The sequence below is a fragment of the Schistocerca piceifrons genome, chromosome 1 (assembly GCF_021461385.2).
Source record: "Schistocerca piceifrons isolate TAMUIC-IGC-003096 chromosome 1, iqSchPice1.1, whole genome shotgun sequence".
Classification (NCBI taxonomy): domain Eukaryota; kingdom Metazoa; phylum Arthropoda; class Insecta; order Orthoptera; family Acrididae; genus Schistocerca; species Schistocerca piceifrons.
In genome coordinates, this window is record NC_060138.1 from 486,343,218 (window position 1) to 486,366,118 (window position 22,901).

Here is a 22,901-nt window from a genome sequence, read left to right on the forward strand (position 1 = left end):
GGCTGAAGCAGATACAGGGAATGAGTAATATTCTTACGGGGAGGATAGGTACGAGCCAGAAATACGGCTGAAAAGAGCATGTGTAACCGATGCCTTAGGTGGAGCTGTAAATTCACAGCTGGGCGCGTTGGGAAACAGGCTACTCCGATGTGGTCCGATGAGAGAGGCAGAGAATTAAAGAATCGTGTGATGTTAGGATGATTCCTTGTGGCGGCTAGGTGAGAGAGATACTTTTAGAAGAAGATATGCTGGAAGAGAGTTTTAAGTAGTAGTATTCATTGTTGAAAAGTTTGGACTCAGGTACTCAAATATTAGTCACTGTGGAAAGGGTTACGGAAGCAATACAGAAGCAAATTTGATTCAACTATTATCACTACATGGAGATAGGATTGTGGACGCAACAGGAAAGAAAAGTGGCGTATCATGTTGTAAGCTTTGGTTGAATATCAGCTAGGGAAACGCATGTCTGAGCAATGCACACTTTTAGTACCTTGTTTACATAAGCCGGGCACCGTATGATGGGACTGGATGGCCCGCAGCCGAGCATAGTTAGACTTACTAAAGGGACAGTGTGAATTGAGGGATGAAGCTAACAAAGTTGCTGAAATTAACTATTTCAAACGATGGGAAGTAACTAGTGGAGAACTTGGCCCTAGGAAACTACTGTTATGTACCGTGACACACAGTGTATACAGTACTAACAAAGAGGTAAGTAATTCGTCAGCCGAGAAATCGCACCATATTAGCCTGAATGAAACCACAGAAGCAAAGACAGCTGACAGAGCCGAAATAAATGAAGACGACTGGCACGAGTAATCCGGTACTATACACAACCACAAAGTTATGTTTACAAGTCAGGCAGGGAAATGAACGAATATACCAATGAGTTACGTAAAGCCGCACATCCCCTATTAAACTAACCCCACTAGACACTAGCACACAAGCATGACTCAGTAATAAATGAACTTTAGAGAATGTTGCAAGAAGAGCCAGTCCTGTCTCATAAGGCGTTTCATTTCCTATGTTGGAGCAGAGCAGACAGCTCTAGGGAACTGCGAATCAAATCAACTTACACAGGTAAATTTCGTCTTTCTTTCAATTCTGTGGAGGAAGGAATGAGAGAAACCGATCAGCTGCTTCATATTCATCTACTCCGACATTACGCAAAGTGGGTTAATAGGATAGTTGACATAGGTAACGTAAATGTAAATGTCGTGTGACTAGGGACTCCCGTCTGGTAGACCGTTCGCTGGGCGCAAGTTTTTCGTTTTGACCCCACTTCGGCTACTTGCGCGTCGACGGGGATGAAATGATGATGATTAGGACAACACAACACCCAGTCCATGAGCGGAGAAAATATCCGACCCGGCCGGGACTCGAACCCGGGCCCTTAGGATTGACATTCTGTCACGCTGACCACTCCGCTACGGCGGGCGGACATAGGTAACCTGACGAATAAAGTGTCACACGAGCCTATACAATATGTGCTGTGTGACATTCCAGCAGATATTATACGAAGATGTGTAAATACGCATGCAAACATGAAGTGAAGGAAACAACCAGACGACCCTACAGGTGAGCCAGTCCTGAGTGCTGCTCGGCAGCCTGAGGGAGCGGAACTGGCCGGGTGAAAAGACAGCAGTGGCGGAGCTATACCTGGCCACTTGATGCAGCGATATACCCGGGTGTGAACACAGCTGACGGCGATGAGATGCAGTGAGGTACGTGGGTGTGAACAAAGCTGAGCGGGATGAGATGCGAATTGTGCAGTCTCGCTGTCAGACGCGAAAGTATAAACAACTCTCGCTATCGATGACACGTAGAGGAAGAGGCCCAGGGGCTCACTTGACTTCAGTAACCGACTGAAGACTTGTGCCATTCGGTGTAAAAAAGGATCTGTCAAGATGGCTAGTGTGAGTGTCAGCATGGGCCACGACATCCGCTATCTGCCATGTGTCACCACTGCCCAGTACGTGTGCAGTGCATCTCATGAGCAGCTCCAATGGCATAGCTGTTCCTGGAGCACTGACTGCGCCGTTCTCCCCGGCAGAATATGGACGTACGTGACCTGATGGGAGGACAAATCGACAGAGGGCACCCCATAACTTGGCTACTCCTCTGTATGATGGAACAGACGCCTGGTACAAGGTGAGGCCAGTAGATCCAGGCAAACATCGTCAAGGGTAGCTTTTAGCGCACCAATAACGACCTCAAGAAAATTAGCTTATGTTTATTCACTGCTGTATGTTCAGATAATCGTAAGTAATAAGTAAAGGAGTATTTTTGTCCTAGTGGCTGGCATGTAACGAAGCATTTGAGTAAAGTGACAGACAGTTTATGGCTGAAAACTGTGAAAGAATTCAAACCTGCATAGGTTTATAGTTTGGAATGCGGTGTGGAATCGAGCCAATAGGCCTCTGTAGAATGGCGTACAGGAGGTGAGTTAGAGCCGCCGATGCGGGCAAAGACGTTCCGTAATGTTAAGAGTGGCATCCACCTGTCAAAATATGCTGCTAACTGTCTAAATTCAGACTGGACGAACAGTAGCCTGTCATTTGACTTGTCTGTCTCCTCTTCACAGTATGTACAGGTAAAGAGGGTCTTTTTTCCATCGCCTGGAGAGTTTTTTTTACACTTGGCAGTCCTGAAATTGATGTTAAAGTAATACTAAGAGCTTGAGTAACGTGGAAGGAAGTGCCTGCTCCAGACTGAATAATAAACACAAGTTGTGCGACCCTGTCTAGAGAAAAGCGAGTTAGAGAAACACTTGTTGTGGTCCTCTCGTGTATGGAGGGTGTGTAGAGATGGCGTCAGTGATACGTTTGAGTGTATTGATGTCCAACATTTGTGAGATATTGTGGATCAATTACATTCCTCCTTTGGAGTTGTCTCTTCCTCCCAGCCATGAATTTGCGACATAGTTCACACCTTAATTGTCTTCCATTCGGACGTATAAGTTTTCAGTTTTGCTCAAAGACGCCTACAGCCTTCCTCTGTAATGGCGCAAAATCGTGGCGCCCTGGTACGTCATTTCCAGACTAGGCGACGCTTCAAATAGCGACACGTGTAAAAATTTGCCGTAGCGCTGAAGTTCGTGCGCGATGTAATGTCGGACAGTGAGTTCTAATTGGCACCAAATTACCACAATTCTAACCAATGCGGCCAAGCACGTGTCACACGATAAGAAGGTTGTCACAGCCCCTCTTACCCACATGGTACTCTTTCGTTCAATGCCTCACTGGTGGAGGTCAGAACCACAACATCCAACATTGAAATCAAGCAGTTTTCTTACAGGTGGCCGAGGAAAACGTTTCAGACATACCGGTGCTCAGAATGGACACTGAAAACCATCAAGAAGTGGCTGGCATAAAGGGCATTAATGAAGCAGTACCATCGCTTGGGGCTTTTCACTCCCACATATTTCGCTGTCGAAAACGACAGTTTTCCCATGCTCTAAGGACATATTGGGACTGCAGCCCCATTGTGGCGCGTCGCTCGACCACAAATTTTTGCTCTGTTGTACAACTCGGAATCGCTGACCTCCAAATCGGAATTTATGCATCCCAACTTTTTGCGTCTCGTGTTATCCCATGTGAAATGTGCACGAACCTTTTTCTAAATGTTTACCAATCGTTTAACTGAAGTGAACGTGGATACCAGCCAAGTAGTAACCTAGTCCATTGTGGGAAACTGCTTAAAAACTACATACGGACTATTTCCAGTACTAGCCTAGTAGGATGTGGGAAACTTCTTAAAAACTACATAGGGGCTGAGCGGCAAACTGGCCTTTGTCATTAATACGCTGGGAAGATTCGATACGATAGTGCATCCCCCCCAATTTCGGAAGCGACACTTGTGTCTTTCAAGGCCGGTCTGCTGGTGACTTCCGACAGACTGAAAATGTGTGCTGAGTACCAGAACAGAACTATAAACTGGCCCCGTACCTTACACAGGCAGGAGAACTTTATAACACAATTCAAGCTGTGAAAGAAAGATAATTCAGTAAGAGCATTCTACGTGTAAGTTTAAAGTACACGAAATTCACTATCCGATACGTCCGACTGTAAACGGTATGAACCGTATATATCATGAGTTAGCAAGGATTCTTCTCGAAAAAATAGCTGGCAGTCTAATCAAAGATTTGTAGTGGGAGCAAGATACTACGAAACTATATACTAATGCATCTGTTCAAACAACTATTGATATACTTGAAAAAAAAAACTACGTACTTTTATAAAAGACATGTCTAATGAGCAAAGCAATGATCTACTTCGGTTGCTAAGAATAGTAGTGAATTACAACTATTTTGTTTTCTGTGGCAAATTATACTTTGAGCTTGACGGCCTGGCAGGCATCTTGGCCGTTATTTTCATTAAATCTCTGGAATAATAATTCTTCAATAATTTTTCAACTCATGATCTGGGTATTATGTCATATTCTCGGTACGTAGATGTCATTTTAATCATATACAGTGCTCTCCGGGAAGGAACTGAACATTTGTTTAAAATTTTTAGTAGAATTCATGAAAACGTCAACTTCATTACTTGGATCTTAGCTTTGCTATTGACAACGACAGACGTCCGTGCAGTATTTTGCCAAAAGCTATTAATACAGATCGGATTTTGCCCGTTGTTCAGTGCAATCTCATTTCAATAAAAACCTTTTTTTCCATTCAGCCATTCATTGTGCAGTTTCTGTACCTTTATCACCTGAAATGCTTAATCAAGAGACGAATTTAACAAAATATAATGCAGTTAATAACTGCTATCATCCCTCGTTAGCAGAAAAGATCTTGAAAGTTAAAACTGACGTAATGTCACTACTTCTGACATCAATAACGAGTGTAAAAATGCTTCTTCGTTTCCATTTTTCGGCCCTATTTCTTATGGAATTTGTCGTCTTCTGGTTAAAAAATATGAATGAAAAGTTATTTCTTCCATTAACAATAACTTGAAAAACAACCTTATTCACAATCTCTTCCACAGACGCTCCTGCACACAGTTTACGAGTTTAAAGAATCGCTTGTGATACGTTTCCCATTTATTATGTAGCAAAAACTGAAAGATCTTTCAGTGTGAGGTACAAGCATCATTTATTAGGAAAAAGAGGCACCAATGGGCATAGTTCCACTTTTCTTGATCATCTGTTAATGTCCGGTCACAAACAGAAAAGTGTTGAAGAAATTTCCATTTTACATTGGGAAAAGGAAGGTCATAAGCTCAACGTGCTCGAAGGTGTCGGGATTTTCATGCGAACTTCCAAGAACGCTTGCCTCATCCTCAATGAAAAGATACAATTTCTTAGCAAAAATTTATCAATGGCTTTAATCCACTACCCACGGAAACAGATTCCTCAATTTTTTGGTATGTTTTCTTGTCTCTAGTTCCGAAACATCTTTTTCTTCGTACAGCTGCTTGTATAAATACCCTATAATATTCTGTACTTTACGTAGTGGTAATTTTTGTATGCGTTCCAAGATGGTCCTCCAGGCGGGTGTAAAATGAATGTGCGAAACGCAAAATAATAAATGATAAAATGAAAATTTGGCCCTTTCTGACTACCCCCTAAAGCAGATATTAGGACCTCTTGATGGGCTTTAACATATTAATTACAAAATAAACATAAATGAATGATTAAGGCAACTAATACTACTAAATGATGAACGTTGTTCCTGCTTATATATTTATTGTAGATTGAAAAACCTTTATATTACAAAGATTACACTTCCTAAGTAAATTTACTAATCAATTGCCCAACTCCCCAAATCTACCCCTTGTGACTGCGCGATCTAATATCAATAACGCGAAATGACTGACATTATCTACGTACCAAACACTAATAAACTAACGTGATCACAGCTGTTTAGCTTTTATAGCCCTAATAAGCCGAAGCAATTTGCGATATCACCGTATGTACTGCGTCCGGTGCGTCGAAGTGATGGTTCTCGTACTCGTCTGCGACGATGGAAGAACTGCAGCCACAAATAAACTCCTTCAAACACTAGGACGGCAGAAGGCGGTCGTCTGACTAATATACTCTAAATCTGTCTCCTCCTCTGTGTTCTACAGACGAGAAACGCGAACTGCAAGCCACAAGGACGGAGTTCAGATAACGTCTCAAAGTAAGTATAGGCAGAGGAAGTGCTCTCAATTACTGAACGCTGCGTACTCAACGACGACTTCCAGCCCGGAGGTGAAGTCCAGAATCGTATAGGTTCGCAACAGTACAGTGCCTAACTGCTCTATCAACTCTCCTGAGAGCAAAGACAGCAAGTCCGTCTGTACCAACAAAGTTGATATCGAGCGATCGTCACAGACGGGAGCTCACAACAGAAGACCTCGTCTCTCCACTGCTGGCCTCCCAGCAAGGCTCGGCTCCCCACCACCGTAATTCCAAAAACGAATCATATTCCCGAACCACGGAATATTCTCCCTCTCTACAGATTCTTCCGAACGCCGACCAACCATATTTTAGTCTTTTGTCGTCCAGCGCGGAAAGTTTGCGAGGAAATACCTATACTCAAACAATGGTACGATTCTGAATAAAAATCCTTGGAAACAACCCAGCCTGCGTGGTTTCCGAGGTGCCGGTTCTTCGTTCCTCTCACCTGCGTCCGAGATTTGCTGAGTTCGGAAGTATTATCCGGTTATCCTTCCGGTCCTACTAAAATAACGCCCAGTCGCGACTCTATTCTGCGCTAGCGCTCAGGTGTCTCAACGTCTGTTTTGCTACTTCCTGTGTTTAAGCAGGACCAACACACCTGTGTGGGCTTCCAGCCAGGGCTTCAGTTGCAGCTGCCGTTTCATTTCCACTGGCGTTCCAACCTCTTCTAGTACACAGGTAATCGTTCATTACGCCATTTTTATAATAACGACATTGCGTCATCTTTCATGCAATAAGCGTTAGCGATTATTTACATGGCATACGTGACAATGTCAGTCTCCTTTAGATATTTATGCCGGCCGGAGTGGCCGAGTGGTTCTAGGCGCTACAGTCGCAGGTTCGAATCCTGCCTCGGGCATGGATGTCCTTAGTTTAGTTAGGTTTAAGCAGTTCTAAGTTCTAGGGGACTGATGACCTCAGGAGTTAAGTCCCATGGTGCCCAGAGCCATTTGAACCATTTTTTAAAATATTTATATATACGATGTACAACCTATCAAATGATATATAATTGTGGTTGTAGTTCACGGCATAGTACGTGGATGAGTGCTTATAAGGAGCGAAATTATAGCCAACTTACAGCGTAATAAATGGCTCTTATTTACACTTTTTCTTGACTGCCTTGCATTTTTAAAAATATGTTAAGTTCTTTTCCTTTCTATTTTTTTATAATTAGCTGTTGTTTAATTCAGTTATATCTGTTATAATGTCTCAAATGGGCACATTTCAATGTCCGCACCCGATTGGCGGCGGAACTTGTACTGTTTACGTGGCAGCTATGCAAGCCAGTGGGCCGATGAATCTGATGTTGTGCCTAGCAAAGCATACGTGCTACAGTGTGGAACATGTCTAATTTTAATTTTTGACTTGAGCATATCTGTTAGAATCTTCTAACATTGCCTTCTCGCAGTGTGACTTAACGTAAGTAACTTCTGTGTGTTATGACAATTGTCATATTGGTTTTCGTTTTTGTCACACTTAATTTATTATGTATTATTTTATAGGCTTTCCTAAAATGTCATTCTGTTGAAGACACAAGACGGTTGTGTGATTCCTATGTTGAAACTTATATACGGTTAAAGAGAGACAGTCATATTCAAAACTGACTTACAAATCAATTAATTGATGATGTTATCAGCTGTAGATCTCATGGCTAATCCAATAATTTTTCAACTCTTTAATTCGAAACACCATTCCGGTTGTGTACGCTGTTAATGTCCTGCTAATTTTATTCTCTTCCTACCACGATTGCAATTATTATTTCGCTGTCCGTAAATTGCTTTGTGATCAACATTTCAATCGATTTAACCAGCGTATCGGGAGGGACCCTTTGTAATTAATTGCTCAAGATACATCTTGTTAAAGAAGAATACTTTTCAGCAGCTCTTGTTTTGCCAATCTAGTCATGAAATTTTCTGATTCATTTATTTCTTCTTGAATAAAAATGAAATTTAACCCGAGCCATCTGTTGTATTTAGTAGATATTAGAATACCCTACGTACTGACTCCCCAAATTCTTAAACCAAAAGTTAGTGGACGAGGTCGGCATCCACATGCTTCTTTAGGGCACTTTACCACCTGTCAGATATTTCTTTTCAGGGTTTTCTATTCTCAACAGTCATATACTGTAATCCACGTTATACATGGGGGTGTATTATTACCTCTCAGAATTATATATGATAAATTAGCATGAATGGGTGCCGCACGGATTGGACGCGCTGTCTCAGGCGTCATGTCACTAATTGCGCGGCCACTCCCGCCGGAGGTTCGTGTCCTCCCTCGGGCATCGGTGTGTGTTGGGTTGGGGTTGGGTTGTTTGAGGAAGAGACCAAACGCGAGGTAATCGGTCTCATTGGATTAGGAAAGGATAGGGAAGGAAGTTGGCCGTGCTCTTTCAAAGGTACCGTCCCGGTATTTACCTGAAGCGATTTAGGGAAACCACGGAAAACCTAAATCAGGATGGCCGGATGCGGGATTGAACCGTCGTCCTCCCGAATCCGAGTCCAGTGTGCTAACCACTGCACCACCTCGCCCGGTGGCTGTGTGTTCAAAAAATGGCTCTGAGCACTATGGGACTCAACTGCTGTGGTCATAAGTGCCCTAGAACTTAGAACTACTTAAACATAACTAACCTAAGGACATCACACACATCCATGAGCGAGGCAGGATTCGAACCTGCGACCGTAGCGGTCGTGCGGTTCCAGACTGTAGCGCCTTGAACCGCTCGGCCACTCCCGCCGGCCCAGGCTGTGTGTTACTTTAAGTTAGTTTAAATAACGTGTGAGTCCAGGGACCTATGACAGCAGTTCGGTCCCTTGGGAATTCGTGAACATTTGAACAAGAATGGATGATTTACATACCCACAGTGCTTTCGTTGGGGGGGGGGGGGGGCGGCTGGGGGGGGGGGTTGCCTGTGCTCACAGAACATCGGCTTCCGGCTTGTTAGGTCGGCTGTGTGCCGCATCAGTTCGATTAAAGGCTTGAAAACACTTACTCGCCATAAATGACGGACGATGCTAACAAACTGTACATTTATTGTATACAAAAGAATAAATGTTTGGTATTAGCAAAATGATGCCTTGTCAGTTATCAGTTACTGTCTTTCTTAAGCAGCAGTTACGGGTGTCTGTAGATTCCTGAACATCTATTGTACTGCTGTTTTATGTTGCACAGGTTTCGTACAAAATTCACTTTCTCGACGAGACGACCCTTAGAATTCATCGGTGGTGTAATTTGAAGAGCCAAGCTTTCTATTTAAAAAATGATGCCGTCTGTGAATCAACTATTGCATTTACTATAGGAAACCAAGAGATATTTTGAAATCATTTGATGTAGTACACCAAGATAAAATTGCCATTTCGTGAATCTGACTTCATTGCATTTGCAAGTCCCTGCACGTGATAAACATCAGGTCACATAATAATAATATAATGGTGTACAATCACTGCCATTTGCAGGAGATTATTGAAATGACCTCGTAACTAGAGCACAGAGATAATCACGGAATGAATATGCTTTTATTAGGTCAAAATCAAGGTACATTACATATGTTCACGACTGAGGGTTTACATGCAGCATTCATTCTGCCTGCAGATACGGAAATATTTTGGTCGGCTGTAATCAGATGAGAGGATTCCGAGCTCCATTATGGTATGATAATGCTTCGCCACCACTTTTCGCGCTGCACTCAGCAGTAAGTAAATATTTTGTGTGTCTCTGAATGTAAATTTCGCGCCTGTATCAACTGTGTCCACATTTCCAATTACACGTTAAATTGTGCGTGAATACGAGTGAGTTTAACGAATGTTCTTTCATGGGTGTGAGACAAATCGTACTTTTCATGATACTTTTTATGACACATTGTTACCTATACATCACCGAGGCCGATGTGTATCTCATTAGACAGATCGGAATAATTTTCATTGTTTATTAGCGAAACGTGTGATACGTATGTCAAATGTGTCAAAGATATAAACATATATTATGGCATCGTTTGCAGACAATGAGTGTCATGCAAGAAGTATTAAAGGAGGGCAGTCCAAAGGTAAATCCTGGGAATAATTTATTGTTCGAATACAATAGGCCATAGCTCTGTTTCAAAATTGAAAAGTCTAGAAAACAGGTTCGAACGTGAGAAACGCCTCATACAAATATCGCGAGTACTCCCTGCTGCGAGGTAACCAGCTCAGGCTGTAATAATCAATACTTCGGCTACCTTTGCAGGCGGTGAGGTTCCTCGGTGACAGCTTCCGATCGAAGGCGAAGGCGGAAGGCGCAGGTGTGCCATCTCGCCGTGACGTATTGCCCGCCATCAGCTCTTGCCGGAGCAGGGTGTCCTTTCTGCAGGGGGCGGGCGACGCGTTTCTACCCAGAGACCCTCCAACCTGCCTCTCTTAAGACCTGTCGATACTCCCCAGTCACTGACGTATGCCGGCCACTTATAACGCTAACTATCGCTCCTCGCTCCATTTACTCTTGCTCTCTAGAGGTAGATTCCGTACTACGTCGGTGACGACAAAATTATGAGGAGAAAACCGTTCAACGAAGAAAACTGCTTCGGTGTCAGCTGTGTAAAAACCACTAATGCCAACATCATTCATTAGCTACTCAGATTCTTGTAAGCCACGGTGAATGTTTCTTTTAGTGGTGCATTTCCAGACTCTGGTTAAATAAGTGGAGTGAAACTGCTCAGCTGTTGCCCACGATTAGACTTTCCTGCGGATACGGATGTCCATGGCCAAATTCGCAGTTAACAACGACTTAACAGACAAAAAATGTAGCCGATCCGGGAGAATATCTACGGATATTGTCATTAACATTTACTTTATGGTCAGTGTTATGATTTTCTGTCTATTTAGATTACATACATTCGATAGTAGTAACAATACTTTTTGTATTTCACTGTTATTTCTTACGCTGGACGGCTGTCACTGAGTTTTCCGAAATGTCTTGAATACACAAAGTATTCTGTCACTCATATGTAAAACGTGATGGTTCACTAGATGCCACGAGAAGCGGACCCGCCGGTGTACATGGAGGCGGCGAGTATTGAGTTCTCAGCAGAGAAAGAGTAACGGCAAACTCTGTCTGCCTGGCAGCTCGATGGTACGAACGAGGACCAGTTATTCTGTGTAGCTTGAGTAACATATCCATAGGGGACTGATGATGCGATTGTAAAGTGGAAATACGTAGGAACAACTACAGCTAATACAAGGCCGACAGACCTCTTGTCCTAACAGACCGTAGAGTCAGTATAAGAGAGAATTTGTCATTTGCAGAGTGCTACCCATAGTTGAGCTAGCACAGTTACTGTGCGTTGGAAGCTAAATACAAAGGGTTCGATGGTGGAGCCGGTCCTCATAGATTACGAGATTCTGTAGTCACTATTAGTCAATGGTCTCATTTGGAGTGATAAATCAGGCTGCATGAGAGCTGACATGGTCGATTTGAAGGTAGCAACAAACCAAAATTTGACAATATGTGAAAACCACGACAGTATACCATCGCAGATATTTGTTTTGTTCAATGACCTGCTCCGACCCTAATGATCATCTTTAGATCGTTCTGTGTGCTTCAAATTAATTTTTCTGCACACATCAAAAAACGTTTTGCATCACCCCGGTTGCCAGAACTCCTGAAGATAGACGTTGACTGTGGATTTTGTATCACAAAAGCAGTCCCTTTGACTGTTCGGAGATGTGAATAAACCCGCCCAAAGCTTTAAACAACCATGTATGAGTACCGCCTATTAGACGAAGGGTGTCTGACAGCCGATCATTTCCAGTCATTCCACCAAGAAGGATGTACACGGCTCGTGTTGTCTGTAGTTCAACCATACTTAGACAGTCAATACCGCGGTTAGATCGAGTCCGCATTTCTACTTTGTGACAGTAAGCGCTCTCAACAAGGGAAGTGTCCAGGCGTCTCCGATTCAAACAAAGCCATATTGTTCCGACATGGAGCAGATACAGAGAGACACGAAATGTCGATGACACGCCTGCCTCAGGCCGCCCGACGGCTACTACTGCAGTGGATGACCGCTACCTACGGATTATGGCTCGGAGGAGCCCTGACAGCAACGCCAACATGTTGAATAATGCTTTTAGTGCAGCCACAGGACGTCGTGTTACGACTCAAACTATGCGCAATAGGCTGCATGACGCGCAACTTCACTCCCGAAGCAGCGCGGGGTAACCGTGCGGTCTAGAGCGTTTTGCCACGATTCGCGAGGCTTTCCCCGTTGGTTGTTCGGGTCCTTCCTCGAGCATGGATGTGTGTGTGTGTGTGTGTTGGTCCCATAGGAACTTACCACCAAAACAAATTCGTGGCGAAGTCAATCTTTGCAACCACGCGGTACAGATGGGCAACAACATGCCGGGATTGGCATCACGTTGTCTTCACCGATTAGTGTCGCATTTGCCCTCAACCAGATAGTAGGCGGGGACGAACGCCTTAAACGCACTGTCCAGCGAGTGCAGCAAAGTGGAGGTTCACTGCTGTTTTGGGGTGGCATTATGTAGGAGCGATGTAGCCGCTGGTGGTCATGGCAGACGCCGTAACGACTGTACGATACGTGAATGCCATCCTCCAAGCTATAGTGCAACCACATCAACAGCATATTGGCGAGGCATTCGTCTTCATGGACGACAATTCGAGCCCCCATCGTTCACAACTTATGAATGACTTCCTACAGGATAACGACATCGCTCGACTAGAGTGGGCAGCAAGTTGTCCAGACATGAACCCAATCGAACATGCCTGGGGTGGAAAGGAAAGGGCTGTTTATGAACGACGTGACCCGCCATTCACTCTGATGGATCTACGCCGAATTGCCGTTGACGAGTTGGACGATCTGGACCAACAGTGCCTTTATGACCTTGTAGATAGTTGCCACGACCAATACAGGCATGCATCAGTAAAAGAGGCGTGCTACTGAGTATTAGAGGTACCGGTGTGTACAGCAATCTGGACCACCACTCTTGAAGTTCTCGCTGTATGGTGATGCAACATGTAATGTGTGGTTTTCATGAGCAATAAAAAGGGCTGAAATGATGTTTATGTTGATCTCCATTCAAAGTTTTTGTACAGGTTCCTGAACTCTCGGAACCGAGGCGATGGAAAACTTTTTTGATGTGTTTGTTATTCTATTTGCTCTTTTGTTAACTTCAAGGTCTGGAGATGATTATTACCATACCGGTCACTAAAGAATACAAATACTTGCTATCACAGACTGTTGTAATTTTTACGTATTGACTAACACTAAATCTGTGGCAGTTCCGGGGAAGTGTTTGGATTTGGTGATTGAAAGGCGAAAATTATCTGCCATCATATGTAGTGCCAACAGTGATGTTTGGAGGATTGGTGTTTTTCCCAGTTATCGTGCGGTCCTCTTTTGCGCGTATCAGAAGGTCATAAGGCGAAATACATGAACACATTTTACAGTATTCCGTACTGTGTGCACTACAGCAACAGTTCGCAAGTATTGAGGTCTTGTATCAGAATGACAGTTTGGTTGATCTGGGAGCGGGAACCAAACAGCAGTGCCATCGGCCCCGTCGGATTATGGAAAGATGGGAAAGGAAGTCGGATGTGTGGGCCATGTCGTAAAATTTTTCCTGGGGACGAACGATTTGTGCACAATAACATTCCTAACTTGGATTGTTCGTTATCGCCCCGATCCGAAGCCAATGGAACTCATTTGAAAAGAATTAGTACATCGAATTCGCTCCAGACCCCTCTACCTTCTCTATTTGCGGTTATCGAGGATATTGAACCACCCCAGGGGAGATGAAGCCATCATAAATGCGGATGGTGGACACACTTCGTATTAATGGGCAGTAATTCGTGCCTGGATACTTGTCATGAGATACCATATGCAAGATTAAGTTATGCATTTCTTCCTCCTTTTCCACGCATTTACAGGTATATCCTATTTATGTCGCACCACCAGACGCCTTCATTTCACTTCTGTTTATTGCTGTCAGCTACGACACTACCTAAACCTGCCACAGTGCTACACGTGGCTGCTCTAAGACATTCCGTCGTTTAGAGCCTTGACTTATAACCCTACCACTATTACTGTAATTTAGTTGCCGGCCTCGGTGGCCGTGCGGTTCTAGGCGCTGCAGTCCGGAACCGCGAGACTGCTACGGTCGCAGGTTCGATCCTGCCTCGGGCATGGTTGTGTATGATGTCCTTAGGTTAGTTAGGTTTAAGTAGTTCTAAGTTCTAGGGGACTGATGACCTAAGATGTTAAGTCCCATAGTGCTCAGAGCCATTTGAACCATTTGTAATTTAGTTTAGTTTCCAAATAAAGTACACTATGTGAGGATAGTCCTGTTATTACGAAAAGCTAATCAATAGAGTTACCCTTTTTACATGATTTGACCGTGTGTTGTGTCTAATGGATAAGTAAATCAGACTATTCAATTCGTTTCCTAAGATCTTACTCAGCGGTCAGATAGAAACACAGTACAAATAATATTATATTAGAGCTAGGACAACTAACGGTCGCCAGCCTATCCAGGCAAGAAACAACGAAGTGTTGGAAAAGCAGAACTATGAATTTTGCCTACTTTCTTGCTACTGTTTAATTTGCTTTTTCAAATAAATATTACTCCACTTAAACAATGTTGGACTACTACCTTATACTTTCGTTTTAAAGAGAAAAAGTCCGTTAGATAAGTTCAAGAAAGCTAAAAATTTTGGCCACGGAGGATCTTTATAAAAGCACTTTCCATAACCAAAAAACTTAAATACTGAAATACTTAGATACTAAAGCACACTCTTCTTACACTGAACATTTCACTTCAAGAAAATCTCTTTCTTACTTTCTTAATTTCTAAAGCTATTACTCATTGAACTGACTTTGTATAGTCATTTAACAGATGCTAGTAACTTGCCTTCGCGCTGATTGAATTTTATGTATGCGAACTATTGCTGTAACACTTTGCACTCATTATTTACGTAAAAACGAACTAATTGTGCCACTTTATATTATCTTGGCACTTCACATGCCTGTAAAACAGGATATTTGGATTAATTAAACACCAGAAAGAAACCCTATATAGGTGTATGATTAGGATGAAATAACAGAGTGAACCAGTTTCTTTAAAGTTCAAGAATGATCATTAAAACACAGTTTAAATTAATGGTTCACGTTGTACAAAAGTAAAATACAAAAAATCTTATCTGGTGGCTGTAGGCTTGGGTGTGGTGAACAATTACGTCGGCTACGCTACCCGCAATACGGCCTGCAAGTGTCTTACTGTATGGGCTCAATTTCTCTTCTTGGCCCAACAACTCACAGCTATGCCGTAAGCCGTTTGCAGTCTTCATCCGAGGCATTTTTGTGCAAATTTGAAGGCAAAGGTTATCCTGCTCCACAATGATGTTCCCTCAATTACTTCTGCCGGCAGACTCTGTGCCTTACTTCCTGCGCTTGCTCTAGGTATCGCGTCACTTCGCCTTGCCACCTTCCCCATTCCCAAGAGCCACTTTCGCTTCAGACAAAAGAAGATTGGCTTCTACATAACACCTATTACTTAAAATGTTGCTGAGTGTGACCATTTGTTGCAAATTTCAAATTTACATCAGCATGAAAGGTTTATAAATAGAAATATTTTTAAATACAAAGTGACATCAGGAAATTATTTAACATAATAAACAATTTACATAGTATCATACTTACATTACTTACATATAATACAAATAACTTCAACCTTCAGTGTAAAACACTTTAATTTACACGCACGAAAAATATACTACCAATATGCGAAAATTTTAAAGTACAAAAAAAGAAAATTATGAAAAATTTTGGTGAACCATAATCAAATAGTGTTATAGACTCCGTGCTCTGACTTCTCTTTGTGTTTTACATACGACGTACATAAATTAATTTAAAGGTGAGTTTGTGCCGCAAGCTCGTGCCCAGCGTATTGGCCTGACTGCGGATAGAATGCAGCCATTCTCGGCGGCGACGCTACGAGGGGAAGTGTATTACGTCCGTCACCATAGTTGCCGTTTACCCCTAGGATAGATCCCAGTCACTCATTTGATGTCAGGCTGGGTGGATCTGGAGCCATGCTGGAGGGATTGGAAATCCCAGCTCTTACCCGAGATTAAACGGGAGACCTCCAGGGCCAGTCAACAGCGCTCTACCCGTTAGACATTCACAGCCACAAACGGATAACTTAAGGTATGAAATCAATGAATTTCTCCACATTTCTATCAGCTATATTTATAGTTTCCAGGTAGTTAGAATTAGTGCAGCTACTCACGAAAGTCCAGTGTGGGTCGTAATTATGGCATGGCAGCAAAAGTTTTAGATAATGTAATGCGTTAATGAGAAACCGATTTGCGCTACAAAAAATTGGTTCTAATTTTGGTCACCAGGTGCAAATGCGGCGCTGTTCAGCATCTCGTCGACATCTCTGGTGCTCATCGTAACAAACTATGAAAACTGCAGTTAACAATAAGATTAATATTATGCCTTTCCCATTTCTTTGACCTTGCCTGCCCATTCCTACTCCATTAATGTGGAAACATTTCTGTATGTCTTTCTTGCCAGCAAATCACCAGATTTGCACCTGTTGGCCAAGATATTGATTGTTTTTCTCCAGCACCAATTAATTCTGCATTAATGCACTGGAATATCTACCAGGTTTAACAGGAACGCGATAATAACAGCCAACAATGTACCTCTGTGGGTAGCTACACTTTAATCATAAACACCCATTGCATACAAGGTGTGTGAACAAGGCAGTGAGACAGATTTTTTATCTGCCAAGTTCTTATTTTTCCTATCAACAATATTGTCCCCTTGAAAGTAGTTCCCTTCGGCTGATATACATTGGCGGAATCACTGTTCACAGCCATGGCAGCAGTGCTGAAAGCCTTCAACTGGTGGGGCACTTAATGTATCGGTCGTATTCTTTTGTATGTCCTCAACAGTCCTAAAATGATGTTCTTTTAAGACACAGCCGCGTCGGCTGGCGCTAGGGTGTTCTACTTGCATCGCTGATATCGATATTCGGATGTCTCGCTATCTTTGACTGCTTCCCCCCGGCGGGTTTTCCTGGTGAACGTGTGACGGAAGAGTCTGAGTCGGCGTTCATCGAGCCCACTTGTGTTGAAGACAAACCGGGGTCCCTGACCGTGGTGCGTGGACCTCGCCGTGCTCGCCATCCTTGTATTTTGTCGCGTCGGATGTACGGTGCCGATCATTGGCCGCCCTGAGGTGCAAAATTGTGGTGGGGGTACGTCGTCTCATGCTGAACAGCTTCCCAGCTCGTAATTTGCAAGCTCCTAGTTATTCTGTTTCTGACTAAGAATCTTGTTGAAACTTATTGTGGTATGGGTAGCTGTCGAAGATGGTGACTGTTTTAAGATGGCTGATGTTCCTCATTTTGTTTCTCATCATTTGTGGAGTGTGTGTTTTAAGTGGTTTTCATGCGAGCGTTAGCTTGTTTTAGGACATAATGACCGCTAGGAGACTGGTTGCCGTTTTGTACGCGCCGGCAGCCGTAGAGTTAATGGTTTAATCATTTATCACGGCAGGATTTGGTATGTTTATTTAATGTTGAAAGTGCCTTAAGGCACCTTCAAGTGATATCTAAGTTTCCTGCTAATGTACTGGGAGACGGTACTGTTAGAGTGTTGCTCCATAAGAATTTGGGGGCATGCTTCTTGTGTGGCTGTGATTTGACCTTGTTTTCATTGCAATCTATTTGTGCTGCAGGCCATTTATTAAGTATTCTCGTTTCCTGGCGTCGGTGCGGTTATGGATTCTTGTCAGGACCACGCATTGTGAGGCCGGTCGGACTCTATATACACATATACCGCCTGCTTGTGAGCCTGTGCGCAAGCCGTGTAGAGTGAACGCTCGTATTGCCTGCCGGCTGTAGCGTTATTACTTCCAAATACTGCTGTGGGTCTTAACGCTGTTCTCTAAAGTTAAGTGAGGCCACTTTGTTAATATTAGTGTTTCTGTAAGTTATTTTACTGGTTCAACATTTATGTTAATCATTTGTGTATCTGTAATGATTATGTAACTTGTTATTCTTCCTGTGTGCCAGTTCTGCGACCTTGGTTGGCCCGGTGTGCAATTTTAGTATAAGCATGTTTCTCTGTGGACCTTTATGTGGGCAGTTCAGTTTTATTAAGCTTTAAGATCTCTTTTTTTGTTTTTTTTTAATGAAGTTGTGATATTATGTGGCTGTGTAACTTTGGGTTTGGAAGTGTATAGTGTTACTAGCCGTTTGAGATATGGTTAAACGAGAGCGATTGTTTCACCGTGCCTCCTATCTATGTTTTTGGTTGCAGATGCAAAATATGATTCTTATTCGTCTGTATGTAATTCAATTAAAGTGAAAATTTGTAAATTGCGTGAGTAAGTGGGCAAATGTTCGAATTAATGTTATAATAAAGTCTGTTTTGAGTCAAATTAAAATTGTAAAAAAAAAAAAAGATCACAATCTTGTCCATCACCAGTGATCGCGGGCTTCCTATTTTCTTTAAGTAACTGTGGTGAGATTGTAATTTTGATTTTCTAAAGAACTGAGTAGTACCTGTTTCCTCGGAGAGAACCATCCCTAGAGATCATCTGCAACAATGCTCTCCATCGAAGGTGTAAGTCATTTTGGTGCCTTCGTTTTGTTGAACGATTTGCGTTGCAGCGAATGTACTTGTTGGTTGGTTGCCCTAAAGTATGTGTTGCTGAAGTAAGAGCAGCCGGCAAGGAGTGTAACCTCATAGAAACAAAATTCACTACTTCCTTTAAAAATTCAGTGTTAAAAAAAATGGCTCTGAGCACTATGGGACTTAACATCTATGGTCATCAGTCCCCTAGAACTTAGACTTACTTAAACCTAACTAACGTAAGAACATCACACAACACCCAGTCATCACAAGGCAGAGAAAATCCCTGACCCCGCCGGGAATCGAACCCGGGAACCCGGGCGTGGGAAGCGGGAACGCTACCGCACGACCACGAGCTGCGGACTATCAGCGTTCCCAAATGAGGTAGTAACAGTAAGGTATTGAAGATATTAGGTCATAGTCTAGTTGTAAATCCCTTCCAGGCTTACACAATTGGCAGCTACATTGCAGACCTATGCAACCAAATTAAAGTGCACAAAACTAGTATCGTCATGTTGTGCATTTGAATAACGTTATATTATCTTGAAATATTTCCATATCATCATTATACTCATTGTTAGTCTTAATCATATGTGGAAAGACTGTTTGGCAAACTATGAGGGTGTAAAACTCTCATACTATATTTACAGCATTGGATTTGTGTACAGTTCTTAGTTTAAATGTTTTACAGCATTGATATTGCTGTAAAACTTGTCACTTCTATTGAAAACATTTGTTAGTTCTTCATTTATACTGTTGTTTATTGATCTCTTAACATATTACTTGATGTTTGCTTGGTGTTTGCCGTGTTTTCTGCGGTCTATTTGTGTTCTAGTTTTCCGCGAGTTGGGGTGTGTGGTAGCGGCGCCACGCTGTACTTCGGTGCACTGAAGCTGTGACGTGTCGTCTAGTGGGAAGTGACTCCCGGTTGGGCACCGGCGTTTAGGTGTTGCTTTGGACGGCTGGTCTGCTGCTTCCGGCTTTTTACGTTAAGTCACCTTTCGCCGAGGGCAGCCTGGCGTCACCACCCTTTTGGTAGACATTTAACCTGTCAGGTATAGGTAAAAAAATGGGGTTTCTAATTTGCTTGTGGATCAGTTCTATTAACTTGTTGCGCTCCTTGTGTTATTTGCGTTCGTAACGAACTGTTGTGCCTGTAAATCACTTTCATATTGCAGATTATTGCTTAAACTATATGTGCCGCCTTTTAAAATCAACCTCAGATTGCAATTTAAGTTTCTTAAGTAATGAAATCTCCGTGACTAATCTTTTAAGTCATGTGATTGTATATTTGATATTGTCTTAAACAGGGCCCCGTGTTGATTGCCTCTTATCTGTTTTATAGAAGCTTGTTCTGAATAAGCTGCTAATTATTGTTTTGCAAGTTGTTGTGTTGAGGAGTGACGTAGTAGGGGCCTTGACCTTCCATGGTAAGTAAGCTCATCATCTCGACCTCCTAAGTCACAACAGGTACTAAGATCAGGTGTGTACGGGGAGGGGGTGAATCTGGTGCATTTCGACGTCAAAAATTCCACGATGGAAGGGACCGTGTGACACGGGGTGCTGTAATGATACAACAGCCATTTGAATGCAGTGTCCGATCTCAGTCGGTTTCAAGGACTTTTCTGCAAGATACTTCGTTCACAGTTTGTCCTGCAGGAACAGTATTTATGCAAGGTACTCCTGTCAGAAAAGCAAACCAGCAAGATGTTTTATCTCTAATTTGCTCAGTTCAACGTGTTTCAGTCGATGAGATCTTTCATTGTGCCTCTTCTCCTTTTGTCGCTTTGTCTCTGGATCGTACTTCAGAATTCATCAGCTGTGACCACACGACTGAACCATTTATTGGCAATCGTCTCAAAATGATCAACATACACGTTTCTTCTATTGTACTTATTCTCACACGTGAGGTTTTCTGGCGCTGTTTTGGCACAGACCTTTCGCATGGGCAAAACTTCGCTCAAAATCTAACGTACAGTGAAAGTGTTTAAACTAAACAGGTTACCCATCCTTACTGTATTCGCTGGTCTGGTCTCACAAGTGTACGCCCATGTAGGTATTGGAAGTTGTTCTCCCTGTGTAGGGTTCACCTCAAACGTGCCCTTGACCTTCCAAAAGTTATTTATTCCAGCGACAAACTTGTTCTCCTGATAAGGAATGTTCCACATAGACATGTTCAATAACTTCACTGATGGCGCTCTGAAAAATCAGGAAGGGACGAATACACCGGTATACACAAGTATAACACAATGCAGGCAGGTCGCTCGCTGTGTTGTCGGTCTCAAGACTTTTCTCATACGCTGCGTATTGCAATGCTTATAAATTACACTGAAGAGCCAAAGAAACTAGTATACCTACCTAGTATCGTGTAGGCTCCTAGCGAGCAGGCAAAAGTGCCGCAACACGACGCGGCATTGACTCCACTAACGTCTGGGGTAGTGCCGGAGGGAATTGATACCATGAATCTTTGAGGGCTGTTCATAAATCGGTAAGAGTACGAGGGGGAACAAATCTCTTCTGAACAGCACGTTGCAGTGAATCTCAGATAAGCTCAATAATGTGCACGTCTGGGGAGTTTGGCGGGCAGTGGGAGTGTTTAAACGCAGAAGAGTGTTCCTGGAGCCTATATATAGCAATTCTGGACTTGTGGGGTGTCGCATTGTCCTGCTGGAATGGCTCTAGTCCGTCGGAATGCACAATGGACATGAATAGATGTAGGTGATCAGACGAGATGCTTACTTACGTGTCACCTGTCAGTTTATCTAGACGTATCAGGGGTCCATATCACTCCAGCTGCACATCATTACAGAGCTTCGACCAGTTTGAACAGTCCCCTGCTGACAAGCAGGGTCCATTGATTTATAAGGTTGTATATATACCTGTACACGTTGATCCCCTCGACACAATTTGAAACGAGACTCGTCCGATCAGGCAACATGTTACCAGTAAGCAACAGTCTAATGTCGGTGTTTACGGGCCCAGGTGGGGCGTAATGTTTTGTGTCGTGCAGTCATCAAGGGTTCCCGAGAGGGCCATCGGCTCAGAAAGTCCACATTGATTGTGTTTGTTTGTATGGATCGCTTCCTGATGCCCTAGCACTGAAATCTGCAGTAGTTAGCGGAAGGGTTGCACTTCCGTCACATGGAAAGATTCTCTTCAGTCGTCACTGGTCCCGTTCTTGCGGGATCTGTTTCCGCCGCAGCGATGTCTGAGATTGCAGTTCCTAGTTAAGCTCTGACTTGTGCTACCCAACCTTTGTAGCCATGATTTTGTTTCCTAAAGCACCGGAAAAAATGTATGCCTGCCTGCTGCAACGTTCACTTGTGCCTCAAAATATAATTCTTGCTTGTCTTTAATTTCTGCATATGAAATGGTCAACAGGTCCGTTTTTTAATATTGCCGTCCTGCGGATCTGGTGGCTAGAATTGGCCAGAGGTATTCCTGCCTGTCGCAAGAGACGACTAAAAGGAGGATTCCACTTTTTGGCTTCATACATAATGGTCCCCTTTAAGGGTTTAACCTGCACACTGACCAAATTTTTCCGAAGTGTGGGTATTTGAGGAAGTACACTTACGTTTGCATCTTATATCCCTCGTGCATTACGAACGTTTGCACCAATTATTGTCATGGAGCTGTTTCTAAGAAAGGGAAGGTTGAATACAATGCTGCGACGTATGACCCCAAGTCGTTCGCCACACTCACTACACCAAGGGAGGAACGTAAGGCTACAGAAAGGGGAGAGTAATATTCGTCTCGTTATTTACTGTGCAGCAGGACCGACAGGGACTCCTTTGTTGCTGCCAAGCCACTTTTGTGTCTAGAACACCTGGAGGATAAGTTTTGGGACGTGGCTGCACTGTCCAAAATGCGCAATAGGTCAGCTCTGATTCAGACGGCACCCCAGCCCACTCTCATGTGACTAGCTGGGTGATATTCCCGTTTCAGTCACCCCCAAAAAGGCCTTAACATTGTCCAGGGAATTATTTTTCACCGCGACATCTTGTAGCAGTCCGATGACGAGCTACGCTTCAGTTTGGAACACTTTGGAACGTAGGGGTGTTCACATCGTCCAGCGCGTCTATAGGGGACCTAAAGTCAATAGG